The sequence below is a fragment of the Ambystoma mexicanum genome, chromosome 2q (assembly GCF_040938575.1).
Source record: "Ambystoma mexicanum isolate Mex_15411 chromosome 2q, UKY_AmexF1_1, whole genome shotgun sequence".
Lineage (NCBI taxonomy): Eukaryota > Metazoa > Chordata > Amphibia > Caudata > Ambystomatidae > Ambystoma > Ambystoma mexicanum.
Window position 1 is genome coordinate 90,332,532 of NC_090924.1, and position 15,670 is coordinate 90,348,201.

The window sequence follows — 15,670 nt, forward strand, 5'->3', positions numbered from 1 at the left end:
CTGAATTTCCTAACCTAGTGAGTCCCCCAGCAGCTTTGCTGGATTTCTGGAGTTTGTTTTTTTCCACCCTGCCAAGAGTGAGACTCTTTTCTCCCACTCTTGGACATGTATGTGTGTAATTCCTTTAAAATGTCAATGTGTTTGATGGGCTATGGGGTCTTTTACTCCATAGGGTCTCATATGTTTTTCTATGTGTGTTACACCGCACCCTACATGTCGTAACACGGGGGCGCCCTAGCGGGTCCCCCACCATAGACTCCATACCCGGGGACTGACTACTGTCTCCCCGGGCATGTAAATTCACCATTGGCTTTACTAGACCTAAATTTACTAACAGAACTAGTACCAACCATCTTATTGTGGACGTACTAGTAGGGGTAATTCGATTACTCCTGGATCTGTTACTCGAGGGGGCACTGTCCCGCCCCCCCTCGTCGAGTTTTGGCTGGTGGCAGTGGAAACTACTTGTTATGTTCGACCCCGAACATAACCCTATGGGATTCGTCCCATTGTTGGAGATTGATACTTTTTCTCATTAATCTCTGACGTACCACCGATCTACTTATCTTAAATAAGTTTATCGAGTGGTATTTTCTGCCAGAACTCGGTTTTAAAATGGCGTCTGTGTTCGTCTCTGTGACTCCTAAACCAAAGGTCGAGCCCTTTTTTCCACTTTTGGCGGGCTCTGTACAGAGACCCTCCAAAGTGGTGCCATTCTGTCTGGGTTACCACAGGGGTGTGGGAGGGGGTTTAGGCACCCTGGACCGAGTTGCCTTGCCAACTCCGGTTGCACTCTGGAGTGATTGGCCCAGGTGGTGAGCCTTCCCGCTCACCACTTAGCATGTGTTGATTGACAGCTAGGCTGAATGAATGGGGGTCTTCTGCATAAAAGCAGGGCTTTTGGGACTGGATCTTCAGAAGTCGCCACAGGACCTAAGAATCCGACGAGGGTAACGCTGAGCCGACCTGCACCGACGACACCTCCAGTGGAGCCCTGCTGAGCCGACTCACCACTTCCCGACGACAGAGGAGATCTCCCTACCGGAGAGTCTCTCCCCCTGACTGGTGGGAACAACCAGTCCCCTTTGCTTTTTATTCGCCTCAGGACACAGTGGTCGAATTGCCCATGCAGAGCACCTCGGCAACCGGATAGCCACTACCCCTGTACCGCGACCAAAAGGTGGTGCCTTGTAACGGAGCACTCCGCGGCTGGTCTCTTCCCTGGTGGTGCACCGGACTTCACTTTCCTTCGACGACGAGATCATCTCTACTCTTGGCCATGACCCGACGTGCATGCACCACCAGGAACAACTGCTCCCGCCGGAGCTGCCCTCCACAACAAGGTACCGTGTCCGCCTGGCTTCCCTTTCGTTCGGTTCGAGTGAGGTGTCTTAATCCTCTCCGTTCCGCTGGGTCGCCTCCAAGCTTTGCTCATTCTTTGTTCTGAACTGGTTCAATCTGCCGATAACAATTTGCTATAAAGACTTGAATGCATCTCCACTAGAGACTTTTTGGGACATCGCGCCTTGCCTCTCTCCGAGTGGGCCTGGCATCCGAACTTTATGATCTATTGTGATTCTTGCCTTCCTGCCTTGCATTTTATCCGCGTAGGATTGAACTGTGTTGATTTCATAACCTGCCTATCTTTTTCTCTCCCTTCCTAACTAATATTCGAGTGTCATCTAGGTTGAGGTATACACCTCTGTCTGAAAATAAGTGGTACCGGTAGAACCTAGAGTTGTCGAAATTTTGCTAGGGGGATTGATTGTTTTCTACTTCGTAGAGTAATTGTGTTTGGTTTGTTTGCCGTGATTTGCTTTAGTGTTTTCCATAGATGTTCTGTTATAAATAAATACCTTAATATCTTTACACTAAGCCTCGTTGTGTGTTTGCTTGTCTTGCTGTGAAGAATTGCCCTATTTTGTATACTCCACATACTGCTCAACTTTTCTTGAGAGAAGTCTGACTGCTCAGCCACAGCTACCAAGTGAAGCTGTGTGGTACAGGCTGCTACCAAGTGGGTTCACCGCCAACGCCTGTAGTCCTAAATCTTTTGCAGTGGTCCCAGAGGGAACTGCACAGGTTTCCGCCTAACACCCAGCAGTGCAGGGGCACCCTCCACCAGGCCCCCACTCATGTCTACCACCACCCCCACCCCCCAGCATCCAGGGGCAGCCTCCACCAGGCCCCCACTCATGTCGACCACCACCCCCACCCCCCAGCATCCAGGGGCAGCCTCCACCAGGCCCCCACTCATGTCCCCCTGCACCCCCACCCCCATCAGTGCAGGGGCACCCTCCACCAGGCCAGCACTCATGTCTCCCACCACCCCCACCCCCCAGCCACCAGGGGCAGCCTCCACCAGGCCCCCACTCATGTCTCCCACCACCCCCACCCCCCAGCAGTGCAGGGGCACCCTCCACCAGGCCCCCACTCATGTCTCCCACCACCCCCACCCCCCAGCCACCAGGGGCAGCCTCCACCAGGCCCCCACTCATGTCTCCCACCACCCCCACCCCCCAGCAGTGCAGGGGCAGCCTCCACCAGGCCCCCACTCATGTCTCCCACCACCCCCACCCCCCAGCATCCAGGGGCAGCCTCCACCAGGCCCCCACTCATGTCTCCCACCACCCCCACCCCCCAGCATCCAGGGGCAGCCTCCACCAGGCCCCCACTCATGTCTCCCTGCACCCCCACCCCCCAGCAGTGCAGGGGCGCCCTCCACAAGGCCCCCACTCATGTCTCCCACCACCCCCACCTCCCACCCACCATGGGCAGCCCCCACCAGGCCCCCACTCATGTCCAACTCATGTATCCCACCACCCCCACCCACCAGCAGTGCAGGGGCACCCTCCACCAGGCCCCCACTCATGTCCCCCTGCACCCCCACCCCCCAGCATCCAGGGGCACCCTCCACCAGGCCCCACTCATGTCCCCCTGCACCCCCACCCCCAGCAGTGCAGGGGCACCCTCCGCCAGGCCCCCACTCATGTCTCCCACCACCCCCAGCCCCCAGCCACCAGGGGCAGCCTCCACGAGGCCCCCACTCATGTCTCCCACCACCCCCACCCCCCAGCTGTGTAGGGGCAGCCTCCACCAGGCCCCCACTCATGTCTCCCACCACCCCCACCCCCCAGCATCCAGGGGCACCCTCCACCAGGCCCCCACTCATGTCCCCCTGTGCCCCACCCCCCAGCAGTGCAGGGGCACCCTCCAACAGGCCCCCACTCATGTCTCCCACCACCCCCACCCCCCAGCATCCAGGGGCACCCTCCACCAGGCCCCCACTCATGTCTCCCACCACCCCCACCCCCAGCAGTGCAGGGGCAGCCTCCACCAGGCCCCCACTCATGTCTCCCACCACCCCCACCCCCCAGCATCCAGGGGCATCCTCCACCAGGCCCCCACTCATGTCTCCCACCACCCCCACCCCCCAGCATCCAGGGGCACCCTCCACCAGGCCCCCACTCATGTCTCCCACCCACCCCCACCCCCCCCAGCAGTGTGGGGCACCCTCCACCAGGCTCCCACCCATGTCTACCACCACCCCCACCCCCCAGCCACCATGGGCAGCCCCCACCAGGCCCCCACTCATGTCCAACTCATGTCTCCCACCACCCCCATCCCCCAGCAGTGCAGGGGAACCCTCCAGCAGGCCCCCACTCATGTCCCCCTGCACCCACACCCCCCAGCAGTGCAGGGGCACCCTCCACCAGGCCCCCACTCATGTCCCCCTAAACCCCCACCCCCCAGCATCCGGGGGCACCCTTCACCAGGCCCCCACTCATGTCCCCCTGCACCCCCACCCCCCAGCATCCAGGGGCACCCTCCATCAGGCCCCCACTCATGTCTCCCACCACCCCCACCCCCCAGCATCCAGGGGCACCCTCCACCAGGCCCCCACTCATGTCTCCCACCCACCCCCACCCCCCCAGCAGTGTGGGGCACCCTCCACCAGGCTCCCAACCATGTCTACCACCACCCCCACCCCCCAGCCACCATGGGCATCCCCCACCAGGCCCCCACTCATGACCAACTCATGTCTCCCACCACCCCCACCCTCCAGCAGTGCAGGGGCACCCTCCACCAGGCCCCCACTCATGTCCCCCTGCACCCCCACCCCCCAGCATCCAGGGGCACCCTCCACCAGGCCCCCACTCATGTCTCCCACCACCCCCACCCCCCAGCATCCAGGGGCACCCTCCACCAGGCCCCCACTCATGTCCCCCTGCACCCCCACCCCCCAGCATCCAGGGGCACCCTCCACCAGGCCCCCACTCATGTCCCCCTGCACCCCCACCCCCCAGCATCCAGGGGCACCCTCCACCAGGCCCCCACTCATGTCTCCCACCACCCCCACCCCCCAGCATCCAGGGGCAGCCTCCACCAGGCCCCCACTCATGGTCCCCTGCACCCCCACCCCCCAGCAGTGCAGGGGCACCCTCCACCAGGCCCCCACTCATGTCTCCCACCACCCCCACCCCCCAGCCACCAGGGGCAGCCTCCACCAGGCCCCCACTCATGTCTCCCACCACCCCCACGCCCCAGCAGTGCAGGGGCACCCTCCACCACGCCCCCACTCATGTCTCCCACCACCCCCACCCCCCAGCCACCAGGGGCAGCCTCCACCAGGCCCCCACTCATGTCTCCCACCACCCCCACCCCTCAGCATCCAGGGGCAGCCTCCACCAGGCCCCCACTCATGTCTCCCACCCCCCAGCATCCAGGGGCAGCCTCCACCAGGCCCCCACTCATGTCCCCCTGCACCCCCACACCCCAGCAGTGCAGGGGCACCCTCCACCAGGGCCCCACTCATGCCTCCCACCACCCCCACCCCCCACCCACCATGGGCAGCCTCCGCCAGGCCCCCACTCATGTCTCCCACCCACCCCCACCCCCCATCAATGTGGGGCACCCTCCACCAGGCTCCCACTCATGTCTACCACCACCCCCACCCCCAGCCACCATGGGCAGCCCCCACCAGGCCCCCACTCATGTCCAACTCATGTCTCCCACCACCCCCACCCCCCAGCAGTGCAGGGGCACCCTCCACCAGGCCCCCACTCATGTCCCCCTGCACCCTCACCTCCCAGCAGTGCAGGGGCACCCTCCACCAGGCCCCCACTCATGTCTCCCAACACCCCCAGCCCCCAGCCACCAGGGGCAGCCTCCACCAGGCCCCCACTCATGTCTCCCACCACCCCCACCCCCCAGCAGTGCAGGGGCAGCCTCCACCAGGCCCCCACTCATGTCTCCCACCACCCCCACCCCCCAGCATCCAGGGGCACCCTCCACCAGGCCCCCACTCATGTCCCCCTGCACCCCCACCCCCCAGCAGTGCAGGGGCACCCTCCACCAGGCCCCCACTCATGTCTCCCACCACCCCCACCCCCCAGCATCCAGGGGCACCCTCCACCAGGCCCCCACTCATGTCTCTTACCACCCCCACACCCCAGCATCCAGGGGCACCCTCCACCAGGCCCCCACTCATGTCTCCCACCCACCCCCACGCCCCCAGCAGTGTGGGGCACCCTCCACCAGGCTCCCACCCATGTCTACCACCACCCCCACCCGCCAGCCACCATGGGCAGCCCCCACCAGGCCCCCACTCATGTCCAACACATGTCTCCCACCACCCCCACCCCCCAGCAGTGCAGGGGCACCCTCCACCAGGCCCCCACTCATGTCCCCCTGCACCCCCACCCCCCAGCAGTGCAGGGGCACCCTCCACCAGGCCCCCACTCATGTCCCCCTGCACCCCCACCCCCCAGCATCCAGGGGCACCCTCCACCAGGCCCCCACTCATGGCCCCCTGCACCCCCACCCCCCAGCATCCAGGGGCACCCTCCACCAGGCCCCCACTCATGTCTCCCACCACCCCCACCCCCCAGCATCCAGGGGCACCCTCCACCAGGCCCCACTCATGTCTCCCACCCACCCCCACCCCCCCAGCAGTGTGGGGCACCCTCCACCAGGCTCCCACCCATGTCTACCACCACCCTACCCCCCAGCCACCATGGGCAGCCCCCACCAGGCCCCCACTCATGTCCAACTCATGTCTCCCACCACCCCCACCCCCCAGCAGTGCAGGGGCACCCTCCACCAGGCCCCCACTCATGTCCCCCTGCACCCCCACCCCCCAGCATCCAGGGGCACCCTCCACCAGGCCCCCACTCATGTCTCCCACCACCCCCACCCCCCAGCATCCAGGGGCACCCTCCACCAGGCCCCCACTCATGTCCCCCTGCACCCCCACCCCCCAGCATCCAGGGGCAGCCTCCACCAGGCCCCCACTCATGTCCCCCTGCACCCCCACCCCCCAGCAGTGCAGGGGCACCCTCCACCAGGCCCCCACTCATGTCTCCCACCACCCCCACCTCGCAGCATCCAGGGGCACCCTCCACCAGGCCCCCACTCATGTCTCCCACCACCCCCACCCCCCAGCATCCAGGGGCACCCTCCACCAGGCCCCCACTCATGTCTCCCACCCACCCCCACCCCCCCAGCAGTGTGGGGCACCCTCCACCAGGCTCCCACCCATGTCTACCACCACCCCCACCCCCCAGCCACCATGGGCAGCCCCCACCAGGCCCCCACTCATGTTCAACTCATGTCTCCCACCACCCCCACCCCCAGCAGTGCAGGGGCACCCTCCACCAGGCCCCCACTCATGTCCCCCTGCACCCCCACCCCCCAGCAGTGCAGGGGCACCCTCCACCAGGCCCCCACTCATGTCCCCCTGCACCCCCACCCCCCAGCATCCAGGGCACCCTCCACCAGGCCCCCACTCATGTCTCCCACCACCCCCACCCCCCAGCATCCAGGGGCACCCTCCACCAGGCCCCCACTCATGTCCCCCTGCACCCCCACCCCCCAGCATCCAGGGGCAGCCTCCACCAGGCCCCAACTCATGTCCCCCTGCACCCCCACCCCCCAGCAGTGCAGGGGCACCCTCCACCCGGCCCCCACTCATGTCTCCCACCACCCCCACCTCCCAGCATCCAGGGGCACCCTCCACCAGGCCCCCACTCATGTCTCCCACCACCCCCACCCCCCAGCATCCAGGGGCAGCCTCCACCAGGCCCCCACTCATGTCTCCCACCCACCCCCACCCCCCCAGCAGTGTGGGGCACCCTCCACCAGGCTCCCACCCATGTCTACCACCACCCCCACCCCCCAGCCACCATGTGCAGCCCCCACCAGGCCCCCACTCATGTCCAACTCATGTCTCCCACCACCCCCACCCCCCAGGAGTGCAGGGGCACCCTCCACCAGGCCCCCACTCATGTCCCCCTGCACCCCCACCCCCCAGCATCCAGGGGCACCCTCCACCAGGCCCCCACTCATGTCCCCCTGCACCCAGGTCCTCACAATCCCCAATCATGTGCGTTATGGTCAGCCTCCACAGCCAAAAGGCCCTACCAAGTAACCCATTCACCCACATGGAAATGGAAATTACATGTTACACCCCCAATGTTCATAAAGCAAATGAACCCATGTCCGTCACACACAATGGTTGCAAATGAATGGGAAAACACCCAACATGACATGCATGAAACCAATGAGATGATACCACACAGTGAAGTATGAAAACAAAATTGTATTTAACAAAATTGAATGCAAATGAAATGAAACAAACTACAATGGCAATGAAAGAAAGATAAGCTGCATGTCCGTCCAAAAAAATCAAAACTACAAATCCAAATCCAAAAAAATGTTGTTCAAAGTCACATTAAAAATAAAATCAATCCGAGAGATAAAAATAAATGCAAAGACCATTGCTCCATGGAGAATAAATCAAAAATAAAAAAAAAAAACAATACAATGAAGAACTATGTACAAAACATCCAAGGGTCCGTGAGCCCAACTGAACAAAGGAAACCTACAAAAAACCCTAACTAAAATGCAACTATATACAAAAAGTGGAGCAGTGTCCGTCGACTCCAAATCATAAGAAGAAACAAATGAAACCTAAAACTAAAGAACTATATACAAAGGCGGCGGGCAAGTCCAGCGGCTCACTCTGTTGTGTTCCGGGCCAGGGCATCATCAAACTCCTCGTCTATGTCCCGGAGGCGGTCCTGTTCCATGGCCCCGAGGGTCCGCAGGGACGACGCCATCTGCTCCTCCAACCCCCTGCGGATTGCCTCGAGGCACTCGGCCCGCCTCAGGGCCCTCCGCATGGAGTTCTCCGCCCTGACCATCGTGAGCCGCGCCTCTTCCGCCCGCCGCCGCTCCGCACCTATCTGCTGGCCCAACCGCAGCCACACGGAAGACACTTCCTGTCCTGGGTCCTCCTGCCCTCCGGCCGATGCCTGCCCCTCCGATATTGATGGCCCCGAGCCATGATGCCTCCCACGTTGACTCTGCTGCTGCCTCCGACGCAACTGCCTCTGCCAGCACGACGGCATCCAGGCTGATCAATCCACCGACGCCGTCGTGCACGTGCCCTGCCTGATGATGCCGGCACATCCTCCATCTGCTGGGGTACAGTTGCTGTGGTGTCCACCCCTGTTGGACCTCCGACTCCCGATTGTGGCAGGGATGGGATCCCCACCGAGCTGGCTGCATTGGTCAGGGCAGGTCCACAGGGGGCCCTGGTGGCATCTGGGCCGGAAGACGGCAAGGAGAACGACCGGCGTATAGCCTCCACAGAGGAGGAGAGGGCCGCCAGATTGGCCGACACATGCAGGAAACCCCCGAACATGGAAGATCCCAATTGGGCCACGTCGGCACGGTGCTCTTCGTGATGATGTGCGTGCTCATCCCGGGAAGCACGCATGTCATCACGAATTGCACCCGCGCGCATCGCGACCCCAATCAGGACTTTCTCCATACGGACACGGGTCCCCTCATCCGCAGGTGGAGGGGAGTCAGGTGAAATGGACATCCCCTCTACCTGCGGACGGGCCTGGGACGGGGCATCCCTGCTGGTGCATGGTGGTGCACTCACATGGTGAAGGACAGCGACATGCACAGGCCCCTCCATGGTGACCTGTGCTGCCTCCTGCCCCTGCTCCTGGACTGCACCACTTGCACCAGCAGGGATGCCCCCACCAGGCCCCATGTGTGCCTCAGTGGCGGCCTCCTCCTCCTCTGTGGAAACCACCAACCTGGATGGCTCCTCACCGTCTTCCGCCGTAGCAGGCCCCTGTGGGGGCTCACCCACCCCTTCCGCTGCAGCTGTGGGGGCATCCCCGCCGCCTTGCTCCACAGCGCCGTCTCCGCCCTCTTCTTCACTAGCCGCTGCGTAGAGGGAGACATAGAACACAAGCATCAGGGTACTGTTTAATGGTCCCCTAGACAGGAAGCAATAGCAGATGAGTACCACTGTCAAAGTACACTTCCATCATGCCCTCCACAACACATGGGTCAGTCCAGGCAAAACACACACAGTAACAGGCATGGTGCATGCCATGGACATTTCCATACATGTCCAATGGACTCTTGAAACATACAATGATATGGAACTCACATGCATCATGGGTCATGCCTATCACATGCACACACTTCACCTCAGTCACATCCATCTGGCCTCATACACCCCAAACACAGCGGATACAAGGGTAACTAGGCTGCATCAGTGAATCTGTGCATTGTCACACACATGTGTCATGCATCCATGGCATTCACAAGTCACAGACACGCAGGTCAGGCACACAGACATGACTAACATATATGTACCTGGCATCAGCACCCATTCCTCACCCCCACCCATGTCCAGGAACAGAGACTGGCATGCTCTCATATGTAAAATCTGCATAGGGCTCCCCATGTGGCATTTAAACACATGCAACAACCATATGGTTCACACATCACTGGTCGCACATGCATTACCATGATGTCCCTGCACACATACATGCATACATGGCCCATGGCACACATACAGGCAAGTATCAGACAACCAGCACACCGCAACATGCCCTGTCTCACACATCAATGCTTGGACACTTACCGCTCAACTCCAGACGGGTCTCCCTCTCAAGGATCTGGGCGTGGAGCGCTGGGCGTACGCGTTCCAGGACCCTCATCTGGATGGAACTCATGCGGCCCCGGCCCCCCTCCACGAGGCGCCGGGCCTTCACGAGGGTCCTGGACCTCAAGTCCTCCCAGCGCTTCTTGATCTTCTGGACGTTGCGGGTTGCCACCCCCTCCGCGTTGATGGCAACCACACAGTTGGCCCAGATCCTCTCCCGTCCTTCCTTGCTGGCGCGGGACGATCCAAAGAGGGCATCATACTGCCCCAGGACATGCTCCACCAGGACACCAACTTCGGTGGCAGTGAAGCTGGTGCCCCTCTGCCCCTCTGGCCTGGGGTTGCCACTGGTGCCAGATGTGGAAGTGCCCGACATGGCAACCCCAGAGGCAGGAGTGGGCAACTGGGTCCTGGGGCTGGGCTGTGGAGCGATGTTATCCTAGTCGGGAGTCTTCATTTCCAGAAGGGGTGGACACAGCAACTGGACCCCTGCAGATGGCTGATGTGCAGGCACCAAATGGCAGGGCATGGTGGCAGCAGGCAGGCAGGCAGGCAGGCAGCACCAGCAGATGGCACGTGGGAGGCTGCTCGGGGCACTCGGGGGCAGTAATTCGGCCTTCTGGGCAGGAGCGTGGTCTTCCGTGTGTTTTCGCGTGGCCAGCTTGATACGGAGTGATTTGGCACGTGAAAATCCTGCACGTCAGCGTGAAATTCGAGGAAAGGCCCTTAGCGCGTAAGTGCGTCAGCACGCATACGCGATTCTATTGGACCAAAGGCCCTCAGCGCGTAAGCGCGTCTGTGACGTGACCCGCACGGGTGTTTCCCTCATAGCACGTGATGACGGAGCACACGTGGAAAGACTGCACGTCAGAGTGTCATCGCGTGTAATTGGACAAAAGTGTGCGTACACGCGATTGGCCTATGTACGTGTATTTCAGGGGTGCGCGGGCACTTACACACGCGAGTACATCAGCGCACGTGTATACCAGGGTGCTCGGGAATTTCCACACGCTATTGGCCTGGGTACTGGATTTCAGGGGTGCGCGGGAAGTTTCACACGCGAGTACATCAGCGCACGTGTATACCGGGGTGCGCGGGAATTTCCACACGCTATTGGCCTGGGTACTGGATTTCAGGGGTGCGCGGGAAGTTTCACATGCTCGCCTACAACACGCGCAAAGAAACACGTACGCCAGTAGGAAGCAGGCATACGTCGACCCGCGATGCATACATTTGCGCGCAAACAAAATAACAAGCTCAGACACCAGGATGAATATACCGTTCCTAGCAGCAGTGGCCGTGGGCTACCAAAGGAGGAGGAGGAGGATAGCCAGGGCCAGAATATTCACACCCAGAACCAGTCTTTTCGGGATGCCTGATGACCAGGTGTATGGGAGGTAAAGGTTTCCAACACACATAATACTGGACCTGGTGAGTGAGTGGGAGGATGACCTCACATCACCCACCCTGTGCTCCCAAGCACTCAGCCCCCTGGAGAAGGTCCTCAATGTACTGCACTTCTTAGCCACTGGATCATTTCAGCAGACAAGTGCCATAGTGGGTGGGTGGGTGGGCTGCCTACACCAGGTCTTGAACATCATCACTGCACGCCCATCAGTCCGCAGGCACATATACCTGCCCAGAACACCTGCAGAAAGGCATGCTGCCGCCCTGGATTTTTACGGTGTGGCACTATTCCCCAAAGTGCTAGGTGCCATCGACTGCACCCATGTGGCTCTACGTCCACCCAGGGCATCTGAGCACATCTATAGGAACCGCAAGCATTGGCATTCCATCAACGTGCAGGTAGTATGTAATGCCAAGGGAATCATCACCTCAGTATATGCCAACTATCCCGGGTCCACCCACGACAGCTTCATTTACCGAATGTCCACCCTAAGCCGGGACCTAGAAGCTGGGCGGCATGGCGATACATGGCTGATTGGTGAGTATGAATGCCACTGCACATGCATGCATGTCAGATACTGAGCAAGGTCACAACCCCACCAATGATACCAATCACCACCTCCACAGGGGACAGTGCCTACCCTCTCAGCCCCCACATGATGACGCCAATTCGGAACCCCACCACGCCACCCGAGGTAAGATATAACACAGCCCACATTGCAACCCGGGGCATAGTGGAGGGCACATTCGGAGTGCTTAAGTCACGCTTTCGCTCCCTTGACCGTTCTGGCGGGCAGCTGTTATACGCTCCCCCAGTAGTGTGCAGGATCATAGTGGCAGCATGTGTCCTGCACAACGTTGCAACACGCCGGGGCCTGGCCGTGGACATGGTGGTGGCCCCACATCCCCAACCACATGCACGGCTGCTGCGCATGGGAGGGGAAAGGGCACGGGGGAGGCAGCCCGTACACAGCTAGTGGCTAATTACTTCACCTAGAAATCACACCCCTGTGGAGTGCACACTGCCCTGGCACATACCATTTGACAATCAATGATGACTCAACCTGACACTGATCCTGAATGTCTGGAGAATCAACCGTCAAAACCATATCAGCCTGAGATTGTTCACCTGGAAGTGTTACAATGTGTGCATCCCTACCTACACAGACACCACCAATGCAGTTTTGTCAAAAAACACATTCAAGCAGCTAAAATGAATACCCACTTGCAAAATGCAACATGAGGATAGTGCCATGTCACCCAACTCATCCCCAGCACCGCCACACGACACACCGTGCCATGTCATGCTATGTGCAGGTAAACAAAGTAATCCCCACAACATGACACAAGTGTCACAATGTACAGTGTCTCTTATTGAAACACGCGACACCTGAAATGCTCACAGTAATGCAGGACCAACAACACACTTGAGCAGGTATTTAGCAATAACACTTATCAGCCACTGACCCTCAAAACTACCATTAACATGACATTACGAATGTAAGGAATTAGTAGTCTAACCACCTGGAAATGCCTGCACTCCCACCACTTCCAACTGTACAGTGTTGCCGCCATGTAGAGTTGTAGGTGCACTGCTGCCAACATGGACCCCATCTCCAAAGTAGAGGGCCTTGTGTAGACATGAGGAAAGGACCTGCAAATTAGGAGGTAGACACGGATGATGAGTTACACATCAATGCAACATGCAGTGTACAACACAACAGCAATATGCACTAGGAATGTATACACAGTATTGACTAGACTACCCACACATGTAGTGGGAGTCCAATGTCACCATGTACGTCAATGTCACTTGGGCACACCCTTTGCAAGCCCATGGAAATGGGAAGCAGGAGGGGTGTGTGTGACAAAAACCCAAGCATCTGAACCAAATACATGACAAGCCTGCATGTGCCCAGCCACAATGCAGCGTATGCCCACAGGAGCCACGGAAGGCAACACATTGTCCCAAAAAAAAAAAAAGAAAGAAAAAAAAAATGGCCATTAATGGGCCCGGGGGGTTGGGGAGGCCACCCAGGAGGTCCGAGGACAGGGTGCACACCAAAACCCACCTGTGTGGATCTTGGGAAAAAAAAACACCTCCATGGGCTCATGGCCCACACGGCTACCCTATTGTGGGAGTATCATTGCTGTCGCTATTATCACCCTGTGCAGCTGCATCCGGAGGTGGTTGCACTATGGGAGGCAGCCCACGCAAGGCCCTAGTCTGTTCCTCCATGGCTGCAAGCATTCGGGTGTGGTAGGTCTTGTTTTGGAGGATGAGTGTGCGGAGGTCCCCATGCAACAACTCACGGGATGCCCGGACCTCCGCCCTAGTTGCCTGCATCTCAGCTGAGAGCGTACGGGTGAGACGCTCCAGCTGCTGTTCTGTCCTTCGGTTTGTTGAAGCCTCAAGCTCAACAAGAGTCGTCCTGAGGGGGGCGTGGCCAACCGCCATGTGAGAAAGCCGCGCTTCGTTGCAGCTCCGTCGATGCGCCCATCATTTTGCCCACAATCTGCATCTAACTTGAATTAAACTATACCTGCAACCCGGAGATCCCCTCAGTACAGTCTGCTGACCTTCCGACGGTGGTCCGAGACCTGTGCGCAGTTCCAACGAGGAGAAACGCCGTGGTGTAGGTGGAAAGTGCACGGCCTAAAATGGCGGCTGCCTGCTGACGACGGAAGAGACGAGCGCCGCACCGCGCCGAGGAACAGAGCGGAGGAGGAGGCTTGCCCCAGGCTCCGGCTGCCCGGGGAACTGCTGGCCCTGTCGTCCGTCGGCCGAGGACTGCACCCACCTCCGTGCTCCTCCCCGGCGCGTGGCCCGCGGCGCCTGCGGCGGAGGCACACATCGAAAGGCCTGGACCCGAGGATCGGCCACGCCCGGAGGCGACACCACACTGCGAGGTACGGAGTGGAAGTGGGGCTGGGGGGACATTCGGCTCAACTGATCGAGCCCACTGCACCACCCCGGAGAGGGGCCGCACCCCACTGCCGGTTGAACTCGAGGCCGTTGTGCTCCGGAATCAGGGGCCCGCCAGGACCGCAACCCCCCCAGCGCCTCAACTCGCCGGTGCCCCTACTTAGACCACCGCGATGGGCACCACGGAGCACACATTTGCACTGAACTGAACTGCATGACCACGCGCTCTAGGGTAGCGCCACAGTACACACTCCAGACCTCGACTACCAGCCCCGGCCCCGGTGCCGCTGGCAATCATTCCAAGCCCGCCTGCACTAGAGATGTCCGTAAAAGGCGCCAGGAACAAGCACAAGCAGACAACGATGGAGGCATTCGCAGCCACAGGCGCCTCCAAACCAGATGCCGCTGCCACAACCTCGGCGGCCTCGGAGGAAGGGCCCCCCGAACCCACGAACTCGCAACTACTGGAAGCCATCATGGCACTCCAAAAAACCATGGAGGGCAAAATAGATGCCGTGGCCATCGATTTAAATCTACTTAGACAAGATGTGCGCTCCATCGCAGGCAGAACAGAAGCATTAGAGTCCCAGGTAAAGGAAAACACTGAAGCCAAAACCTGCCTCTTGAGTGAGGTAGATGCCCTAGCCCAAAAAGTAAAGAACCTCGAAGACAGGGCGGACGAGGCGGAAGGGCGGGCGCGCCGCAATAAAATCAGGATCATTGGACTGCCGGAGGGAACAGAAGGAAACGACCCCATGAACTTCGTCGAAAATCTGCTGCTGCAAGGGGTCGGAGCTGGCAAACTGTCTCAGGGGTTCACCATCGAGAGGGCGCACAGATCTCTCACTAAACGCCCACCACCGGGAAATCCGCCGAGGCCAATAATTGCTAAAGTCCTCAATTACAAAGACAGACAGACTATCCTGGCTCACTCACGGAACGGGGGCCGCATAGAATTTGGCTCCGCCAAAATCGCAATCTACCCGGACTATACCCTCCAGGTTCAGAGGAGTAGAGCTCAATACGCCCACATTAAGGCCAGATTGAAAAATGCGGGCTTGCGATACATGCTACTGTACCCGGCCAGACTAAAGATCATCCACAACAATAGAACGCACCTCTTCGAATCGCCGGCAGAAATAAATGAATGGATGGACAGGGAGCAGATCCCTGACATAGATGGAAGGCAACGGAAAACACGAGAAAACGGCACCCCCAGGGAAGCCTAATGAAACCTCCTTATTGGGAAGCATGTGAAGTAATCTCACCTTGCAGATTGTGGCACCAATGAGTGTCTAGGAGCTGACCGAATGGCACCGCGTGGTATCGGACACTACCAAGGGGATTGGCCCGCACCCCCG